Consider the following 10887-nt stretch of genomic DNA (forward strand, 5'->3'; position numbering starts at 1 on the left):
GCCTCCCAAGAAGCTAGGACTGCAGGCACACTGCATCACACCTGGGCAATTTAAAAAAAATTTTGTGGAGATGGGGGTCTCACTTTGTTGATCAGGCTGGTCTTGAGTTCCTGACCTCATATATTTCTCCTGCCTTGGCCTCCCAAAGTGCTGGAGTTACAGGTGTGAGCCACCACACCTGGCTTTTAGTCTTACTGCCAGAGCTAACTGTGCAAAATCTATTACTGTGTAATCAACCCCTTTCAGTGTTTAGCATTTAATCTGGTGTATTCCTTGAAAAAAAAAAAACAGTTGGCCATTATGTTATTTTAGCCAATATTTGTTAAATATACCTATCTACACATACATTTTTGAGGGATGGGAGAACAGAGTCCTGCTATTCCTGAGTAGCTGGGACCACAGATACAGCCACTGTGTTCTGCTCAAGAACTTTTTTCTTGAACTGTACACATTTTGGTAAAAATGAAATCCTTAATGAAGTTTCCAAAAGCCTTATTGTAGCTAATTCTACTTAAATACAGAACATTCAGGAAAGCAGGCATTTCTGCCACTGGTTATATGATCTTCAGCAAGTCTCCATCTTCCCTGGGCCTGAGCTTCACAGAGCATGGGGTGGGGGGGTTAGGCCACCCCGCCACTCTCGGAGGCCAATGTTTTCACTCTTCCCATCGCTGGCCAACTGTCCTCTGTGCCCCTCTCCTTGTCTCTTGCATCTTTCCCGTCTCAAGGCCCTGGATTGGGTCTTTGCTGCTGCCTCATGCTAGCCTTTGAATCTCTCAGGGGCATCCGTTTCCTCATCTTGAAACAGGGCTGAGAAGTTGTGAGGAAGTTGAGGTGCCGGAGCTTCCAGCCACAAGATCTTATTTCCTGTTCACTTTTGCTTTCCCCCAGCAGCCCAAGCCATAGGAGAGTCCTCAGTTTGCCAGACCTCCTCTTGTGCCCGTTGCTGCATACAGAGTGTTATGAAGAGAACTGACAAAAACCACCCATCCCTTCCCACTGGGAGCCCTTCTCTGGCTGGGGGAGCCATGTAGAGGAGGCAGTTGAGGAAGTGCGTAATGATGGGTGCACTGGCTCTGAGGGGAGCGGGTGCTGCTGGGGCAGGCAGGACTGGGCAGATTTGGACACGAGTGGGCCTCAGTGGCCACAGCGCCAAGGGTTCTGGCACCAAAGCCACTTGGTTTGGTGCCGGCCATAGAGCCCCCCACCCTCATCCTCCACACTTGAGGAGCCCTCGGGGCTGCCTATGGAACTCGGTGACCTGTGGCCCTTTCTGATCTCATGCTCAACCAGTGGATTTTTTACTTGGGTTATTTTTCAGTTCTATTATCGTTATTTATTTATTTATTTTTAAGATGGAGTCTCACTGTGTTGCCTAGGCTAGTCTCAAACTCCTGGGCTCAAGTAATCCTCCCACCTTGGCTCCCAGCATGCTGAGATTACAGGCACAAAACACTGTGCCTGGCCTACCATTTTCACTTGTTTCTTTTTAATATTTCATTTCTCTGCTGAGAGTATCTTTCTGTTCACTTCAAGAGTATTTGTTCTTACTTCTTAAAGCATGGTTATAACTGCTGCTTAACATCTCATAATTCCAACATCTGCCTCATCTTGGGATTGGCATCTGTTGATTGTGTCTTTTTCCTTGTGAGATGTTATATTTCTCTGGTTCTTTGTCTATTGAGTCATCTTGGATTATATCCTAGACCTTGAGAATATTATGCTGTGAGACTCTGGGTCTTGTTTAAAGCCTATGAAGAATGTTATTTTTGTTTGTAGATTGGTTGTTTTTAGCAGGTCATTGACTTAGTTAGGATCAGGCCAAAAGTCCCTATCTGCCTTCTGTGAGCAGTAGTTCCGATGTCAGTTCAGTTTTCAAGTCTCTGTAGTGCTATTTGGATCTGTCCCATGTGAGCACCAACCAGTGGCTATTAGGGGACCTAGGTAGTAGTCTGCCTCATAGTTTGGTTCTTAAAGTCTTTAGTATGCAGTTTAGAGTCAGATTCATTCTTGCATAGTTCAGGGATGAGTCCAAGAATTTATACCCAACTTTATGGGATTGATATCTTGAGCTATCTCCTTCTCTTCAGTCTCTTGGACACTTTATAGCTCCCAGGCCACCCCCACTTCCAGCCCCATCCTCCTACCCTTCCTGGTGCTCTGGCTTGAAAGCCAAGGCTGTAGCTTCTCTGTTCTACCACACACTTCTGGAACCTGCAGCTGCCTCTGGGGTCAAACAAAGAGAAGATGGGAAGAGGAAAAAAAGACCAATGGGAATTTCCCTCATACTTTTGGGCTCACAAATCATCTGGTCACAGAGAAAAGTTCTGGGTGCTGTGAACTAGATATCCATTGACAGATGCCAGCCATGGGATGCCTTGTGGGTCATTCAGAGGGCAGATGTGGGCCAGAAACCAAAAACTGTGATCACAGTCCACAACCCCTTGCCTCCCGCTAGAATGTAAACTCCACAAAGGCAGGAAGGAGCCTGTGTTGTTTCGTTCATTGATGTATCTTCAAGTACTCAGAACAGTGCCTGGCACATGGTGGGCACTCCATGAATATTTGTTGGGCTTGGTGAACCATTAGTTCTGTTAATAGAAGTTGCCACCATTTACCATGTACAGAGGTCCCAAACCTGTCAAGCCCAATGTTCCCTTTCTCCGACAAATATTTTGAAACACTCAAGTGAAATTTCACAGATCATATAATCTGTCCACATTCACTATTTTAAAATCAGCATACTGCCTGTTGTGGATACGGGGCATGGTGCCCAGACCACTCATCCAGGGCCAAGACCCTTCTTCCTCCAGCTGCAGGAGTGTTGGCTGCTCGCAGCTCACAGCTGAGATCAGAGAGAGCCAAGTTTGTGTCTCCAGGGGGCAGGGGAGCCCACATCCTGTGACTGGTTAATACCGGCTCCTCCTGCTGCACTGTGGGACGTCGCCCAAGGGCCACCCCCGGTCCAAGTCCCAAGGGACCAGCCGAGGCCTCTGCTGTGACTGTGTCACACTCAACTTCTTCCTCTCACCAATCTTGTGTCTTTTGCCCCTCATGGGAGTTTTCTAGAGCACACCTGATTCACCACCAGCATACAAGTCTCCCTCTCAGAGTCTGTCTTCCAAGGAACTCGACCTAAGACGAGGCCTTAGGTTTCCCATAAAGGAGTAAGAGAAGCGTAGTTTGTAATAAAAGATGTGGTCTGTGTGCCTCTGCTCAGGCATGACTGCACTGGGACCTCACAGCATCGGCTTCTCAGGTCCCACCTCAGACCTGCTGGTGGGAAATCTGAACTTTAACAAGGTCCCCAGGGGATTTGCATGCATGCTGGTGAGAAATGTTTTGCTAAGAGGTGTCACAAGGGTCAGACGCTTGCAGCTAGGCGCCTAGCATTACACATGTGGGCTGACATGGGATCACATGGCCATTCACATACCACAAGCAACACTGTCAGCGAGGAGATTTTCCAAATGGGTGAACAACTCTTGGCAAAATGCCAGAAAAAACACACTATGAAACTTTCTCAATTGGCATGGTAGTTGCGTTCCTGGAAAATACAGTTTATCTTAAAATCGTGCAAAAATACCCTTGTCATGTAGGATTCAAGACATTTCCTCATTACTGCCCCATGTGTTGCAGGAGGTCCTTGGGCCCTGCCCTTCTATGCCAGAAGCCTCTGGCATGGTGACAACTGAAACATCCCCAGAACTTCCCAGAGTGTCCCCTAGGGGTCATTATGGTCCTTGCAGAGAACTATTGGTCTCCCAGAGAAAACACTGTGCTTGGAACTCTACATGCTATTTATCTAGTACTTCCAATAAGCTTAAGAAGTGTTATCACTTCCAGACTTCAAGCTCTACTATAAAACTACAATAAGCGGGGCACAGTGGCTCATGCCTGTAATCCCAGCATTTTGGGAGGCGGAGGTGAGAGGATTTTCTGAGTCCAGGAATTCAAGACCAGCCTGGGCAACGTGGCTTGGTGAGACTTTGTCTCTAAAAGAAATAAAAGAACTAGCTGGGAGTGGTGGTGCATGTCTGTAGTTCCAGCTACTTGGAAGGCTGAGACAGAAGGCTTGCCTACTAAGCTCAGTGGGTCAAGGCAGTGGGGGCCATGAGTGTGCCACTACACTCCAGCCTGGGTGACAGAGTGAGACACCTACTAAAAATAAATAAAAACATAAAGGTACAATAATCAAAATAGCCTGGTATTGGTACAAGAACAGGCATATTGAGCAATGGAACAGGATAGTGATTCAGAAAGAAAAAAAACCTCAATTTCTCAACCTACTCTTCTTCAATAAAGCCTCCACCAACAACCACTGGGGAGAGGTGAACCTATTCAGTAAATGATGCTGGGGAAACTGGCTGACCACATGCAGGAGATTGAAACAGGACCCCTACTATCACCATACACAAAAATCAACTCTAAATGGATCAAAGACCTTAATGTAAAACCTCAAACTATAAGAATACTAGAAGAAAACATAGGAAACATCCTTATGGAAATTAGAATAGGCAACCAATTCCTGAATAGGCAACTCCCCAAAGGTGAATGCCATAAAAGATAAGATAGACAAGTGGGACCTCATCAAACTGAAAAGCTTCTGCAAAGCAAAAGAAACCATCAAGAGAGCGGGAAGACAGCCCACAGAATGGGGAAAAATATTTGCCAACTGTAAATCTGGCAAAGGCCTAACATCCAGGATCTACAAGGAACTCAAAATGTGCCAAAAGGAAAAAAACAAATAGCCCTATTAAAAAGTGGGCAAAAGATAGGAATAGACACTTCTCAGAAGAAGACAAATGAGCAGCCAACAGATACATGAAAAAATGCTCAGCCTCACTAATCATCAAAGAAATTCAAATTAAAACCACACTGAGATACCACCTAACTCCAGTCAGGATGACCATCATCAATAACTCAAAAGAGAAAAGGGAACACTTCTACACTCTTAGTGGGAGTGTAAACTAGTACAACCTCTGTGGAAAACAGTGTGGTGATTTCTAAAAGACCTAAAACTTGACCTTCCATAGGACCCAGCAATTCCCCTTCTGGGAATATACCCGGAGGAACTCAAATCATTCTATAAAAAAGATACCTACACACGCATATTTACTGCAGCATTATTCACAACAGCAAGAGCTGGACCCAATCATTCTGCCCATCAAAAGTGAACTGGATAAAAAAAAGTGGTACATATACATGGTGGAATATTACGCAGCCATAAAGAAGGACAAACTGCTGCAACTTGTATGAATTTAGAGTCTATATTACTCAGTGTTCTATCACAGAAACAAAGAACTGAGTACCACATGTTCTCATTCATAAGCGGACCTTGAACGATAATCATAATACTATAGAAAAGGGATTGGCAGTAGTGGGAAACAGCCAGGAGAAGGAAGGGGGCACACCTCATCAACCTAACCCTGAATTGTACCCCACATTTTAAAAATAAAAAATAAAAAAACAGAGTACCATATGTTCTTACTCAGAAGTGGATCCTGAACATTTATCATAACACTATAAGAAAGTGATTGGCAGTAGTAGGACACTGCCAGGAGAGGGAGGGAGGGCACATAACATCAATAAGGGTGACCAAACTTTACCTGCACAATGACCACTTACGTACCCTAACCCTGAATTGTACCCCACATCTTTAAAATCAAAAAAGAAGTAAATGTTATTATTCCCTCTCTTTAGCTAAGAAAATGAAGCTCAGAGAAGTGATGCAATCGGTCCAGGGTCACACAGCTAGTAAGTGGGGGAGCAAGGACAATTTGGACCCAGGTTAGTCTGTCACCAAATTCCCCACTGTGCTCCCCCACTATGTGTTGCTTTGCAGGGGTTTGTGATTTACCAAGTGTTGCATGAGCATTAGGCTGTTGCCAGGTTTGTTGATAACAGAAAATAGTAAACTTTATTTAGAGGCCACCCTCTTGTGCGGACACAGACTAACTATAGGAACTTGAGGCTGAGAGGAACCGGGCGTCCCTGAGGAGCTCCCGTGTTCACTGCCCCGTACCCTCAGAGCCTGGCTGGCAGACAGCACCACAGTCCCAGGCCCCTTTCCTCAGGTGGCCCCCGCAAGTGACTGTCTACCCCCACCACACACACACACCACAAACAGCTCCACCAAGAGCCCAGCAGACCTAGATCAGGAAGGCTCCGGTGAGTGTCTCTGGGGGTCCCTCCCACCCTGCACAGGGCCCAGCTCAGACGCCAGGCCCCAGAAATTATCTTCCTGACCCTCACCACGCTCTCTGGACTTCTACTGCCTTGAACATTCAACCCTGGATATAGACTCCCTGGTTCTCACTGGGTTGTATCCTCACATTCGTGAGCTCCTGGGGCACAGGGAGTGGGTCTCAGGCCTCTGTGTCCTCCCTACCCACACCTTCACTGCCACTGCGGGTGGATGGCTGACTTGGAAGGGGACAGCTTGAAAGCTGACCTACGTAAGCATCTGCTACATGCTGGGGCACCACGGTGGAGATTGTTTGCCTTTGTGCTCCTGTCTTTTAGAACAACCCTAGGGAATAGCTACTATGACCCCCATTTGACAGATGGGAAACCGAGGTTGAGAGAGACAAAGTAGTGTTCTAGATGGGAGTGGCCGAGATTGGACCTCAGCCTGCTGGACTCCAAGTGCTTTCCTTTACGCAGGTGGTCAACCCTGGCTGCATCACCTCGGGAAATTTAAACACTTCCGATGCCTGGACCTCACTCCCAGAGATTCTGGCTTAATTGGTCTGGGACAGTCAGGCAGGAATTTTTTTTTTAATCTCTCCACGTAGTTCTAATGAGCAGCTAGGACTGGAACCTCTGCACTTCACTTTGAATTCACTTGACCTTGATGAGGCTTTGAAGGATGGCTAAGTTTGGCGGGAGTAGGTGGGAACCAAGGCATGGAGGTAGCGGCTGAGATGGGAGGGCGGGCAGCACATTCCCTCTACGTGGGTCTTCCAGACTGAGCCTTGGGGCAGCGGGGGTGGGGGATGGGGTGGGGGTGGGGGTGAGGTTTAGTTGACAGGGTAGGTGGGGGTGGGCCACGGAGGTGGCACCCTCTCTAGGTGCGCCTGTCCCCTGCTGGTAGACTCCCGCTCAGCTTCAGTGCGTAGCGTTTGGCTAGGGCTGAGGACGGGTAAGAAATGCACAGCCGGTGGCTGAGGTCCAGATCCTCCAGGAGTAGAGGGGGACAAGTCGCCCAGGGATTGTATTAGGGGATGTGACTGTGTGAGGGAAAACGAGGGATGGGCTAGGCGAGCCTTCGGACTGCCACGTAAGGCTGAACCCGAGAGAAGGAGGGAGGGAGGACGGTAGAGAGGAGTGCCCTAAACCGCCTGTGCCTTTGGGCTCCTGGGGCAGCCAGACATTGCCTGGGCGGGGTGGCCTCAGCACAGCCCGTGATAGGTTTCCAAAGGCTGCAGCTGGGCCTCTAGTAACTTGAGATTCCTTCCCATGGTTACCCTACCAACGTCATGGTTAGAAATGTAAGATTTTTTTTTTTTTTTGAGTCCAGGTCTCACTCTGTCACCCAGGCTGGAGTGCGGTAGCATGATCATGGCTCGCTACAGCCTCAACCTCCCAGTCTCAGGCTATTCTCATGCTTCAGCCTCCTGAGTAGCTGGGACTACAGGCGTGTGCCACTACACCCTGCAATTTTTTCTTTTCTAGATTTTTTTGGGGGTCTCATTATGTTGCCAAGGCTGGTCTCAAACTCCTGGGCTCAAGCCATCCTCTTGCCTCAGCCTCCCAAAGTGCTTTGATTACAGGTGTGAGCCACCGTGCCTAGCCAGGAATACAGGATTTAAGGCAAGACTGCTTGGGTATATCCCACTGCTTCCCGGGTATATGATCGTGAGCAAGTTTCTCAACCTTCCTGGGCCTCAGTTTTCTCATCTGTAACATAGTCAGGGCAAGAGCATTTACGTCAGAGAATGGTCCCAATGATAAGTGCCTAGCATGTGGCAGAGACTCAGTCCTCAGCTATTATTAGAACCCTTGGCCATGCCCAAGTCATTTGGAAGAGTGTAAAGATGCTGACTATTCCAGAGAGAAATCGTCCTTGTAAAGCAATCAAGTATGTGTGGACACCATGTTTAGAGCTACCTACTGGCCCAGTACCATGATGGGAGTATTGGGGATTCTTTCTGCTCGGACTCTGGCTCTTCCTGGCCCTTCCCTACCTCCCCCAGACCATGTGGGTCCTGGAGGCTCTTCCACGCAACCAGGCCCTTGTCTCTGTCAGATTTTCCTCTTCCTGGGGCCAGTGGGGAGACTTTAGAAGCTATGGAGGAGGGGGAGAGGGTGAAAGAAAATGGGCCTCCACATCCAGCCTCAGACAGGAACACTCACAAAACTAGCAAACCTTCATTTTGCCGTCACTGTTGGCCTCACAACTTCAGTGCACTATTATGCTAAGGATAGCTCTATTTCTTCCCACTCCATTTTCCTAAAGAACCTCCCTCTGAAGGGTGCAGGGGAGGAGGGTGAATGCCATGATCTATTACATTGCTTTTTTGTTTTGTTTTGTTTCGTTTTAATTTTTTGGAGAGACAAGGCCTCACTGTGTTTCCCAGGTTGACCTCGAACTCCTGGCCTCAAGCAATCCTCCCATCCTAGCCTCCCAAAGTGCTGGGATTACAGGCTTGAGCCACCACACCTGGCCAACTGCCTGCCACATTGTTAATGGACTAGCAGGAGAAACATCTGGGAAGGTTCAGGCTGGCCCACCTCGGAGGCCAGGGAGGGTGCTGGCAGATTTGCTCAGCGGGAACAAGCGCCTGCAAGAGGAGATGCAGGTGAAGGTTTGTGTGATGGTAGGTAAGAATGAACCAACTCTGGGGAGCTGGGGGGTGGGGCGTGATCAGGGAGGAAGCCCTGCCTGGCCCCAGGGAGCAGGACTCAGGCCTGAACCAAGGCGCCGAGCAGGAGGGGTGTTGGTTGGAGATAGGCCAGGAGGGAAGAATCTGTGCAGGGCAGCCAGGACATCTCTCCTCTGGGGGTGTGGGTGGAGCAGCTAGAGCCCCACAAAGGGGCTGCCACTCTGGGGCACAAAAAGACTCTTGCCACTTTTGTCCAGAGGCTGCATCTTTCTCAAGAAGCAGGCAGGCTCCTTTCCTTCCCCCCACCTCCACCTTCCTCTGTGAACTTGTTCAAAATATGCTGATCAGTCGGTCAAGGTACCAGCTCCAGGCAACCCTGTTGCTGGTCTGTGCCTTTCTTTCCCCGTAGGACAGGCTTCGGGTTGGTCATTCCAGACCAGCCCAGAGGCTGCGAGACCCTGGGCCGAGTCCTTGCTCTGCAGCCCCGATTCCCTCCCTGTCCTCCTGGTGACCCCATCATCTCTGCTGTCTCAAGTTCCTTGAGCCGAGTGACTAATACACAGAAACCTCCCCAGGAAGAGCAGAGACCAGGCCAAACACTGACATGGAAACCGAGCCCAAAGGGGTGTGGTTGATAACCTGCAGCCCCTCCTCACCGCCCATGGGTGCCAGGAGAGAGGTATGAGGCCCAGGGAGAGGAGGAAGGGGGCAGGTAGAGGGAGTGGATGTCAGAGGGATGGGGAAAGATGTCCCCCCTCGACTGGAAGCTCTGTGAGGGCAGGAGCCAGGTCTGTCCATTGTGCCTGGGGCCTTGCAAGTAACTGACACATAGGTTGTCCTCCAAGAACATTTTTTGATTGACTGATTGATTGGCCGAGTGGTTTTGAACAAACCCAGCTAGACTGCACAAAAGGTGATGGAGGTGGGTCTGGGGGAAGAGGAACTGGCTTGCTTCCTGGGAGAGATGCAGCCTCTGGACAAAAGTGGCAAGAGTCTTTTTGTATCCCAGAATGGTAGCCCCTTTGAGAAGTCACAGCAGGGAAGGATCTAAAGTATGCACTTCAAGGAGGGGCTTCCACCAGGTCCTGTGTCCAGAGTCAACTGTCAATGTCCCGCAGAGCATCCAGGGGAGACGATGACTGAGCAGGTGGGTGTGCTTCTCTGGGGTGGGCTATGCAGTCATTTCCTGCAATGTGCCTGCTGTCCACACACATTCAAGGTGGACACCTGCATGGTCCAGTATGGTGCCACTAGCCATGTGAGGCCACTGACACTTGGAATATGGCTAGACCAGATTGAGATGTACAATGTCAAATACAGCTGAATTTCAAAGAGAAAAAATGTAACATATTTCATTCATAATTTTTCTTTTTTGAGTTGGAGTCTCACTCTGTCACCCAGACTGGAGTGCAGTGGCCGCTCCCGGCCACTGCAGCCTCGACCTGCTGGACTCTGGCAATCCTTCCGCCTCAGCCTTCCAAGTAGCTGGAACTACAGGTGCCTGCTACCACGCCCGGCTAATTTTTTGATTTATTGTAGAGATGAGGTCTCGTCAAGTTGCCCAGGCAGGTCTCAAACCCGCGGGCTCAGGCAATCCACTCACCTCAGCCTCCCAAAGCACGGGATTACAGGCTGAGCCACCGAGCCCGGCTCATAATTTTTCATATTAATAGGCTGAAGTAATAATATATTCAATATGTTGGGTTAAAAAAACTATTGCTAAAGTTAATTTCATCTAGGCCAGGTACAGTGGCTCACACCTATAATCCTTGGGAGGCCGAGGTGAGAGGATTGCCTAAGTCCAGGGGTTCGAGACCAGCCTGGACAACTTGGTGAGACCGCGTCTCTACAATAAATAAAAAATTAGCTGGGCATGGTGGTGCATGCCTGTGGTTCCAGCTACTTGGAAGGATGAGGCAGAAGGATTACCAGAGCCCAGCAGGTTGAGGCTGCGGTGGCCGTGAGGGTGCCACTGCACTCCAGCCTGGGTGACAGAGTGAGACTCCAACTCAAAAACAAAAAAGTTAATTTCACCTGTTTTTTAAAAAACTTTAATGTG

The sequence above is a fragment of the Carlito syrichta genome, unplaced genomic scaffold, assembly GCF_000164805.1.
Source record: "Carlito syrichta isolate Samal-C Ts95f unplaced genomic scaffold, Tarsius_syrichta-2.0.1 Scaffold240482, whole genome shotgun sequence".
NCBI classification, from domain to species: Eukaryota; Metazoa; Chordata; class Mammalia; order Primates; family Tarsiidae; genus Carlito; species Carlito syrichta.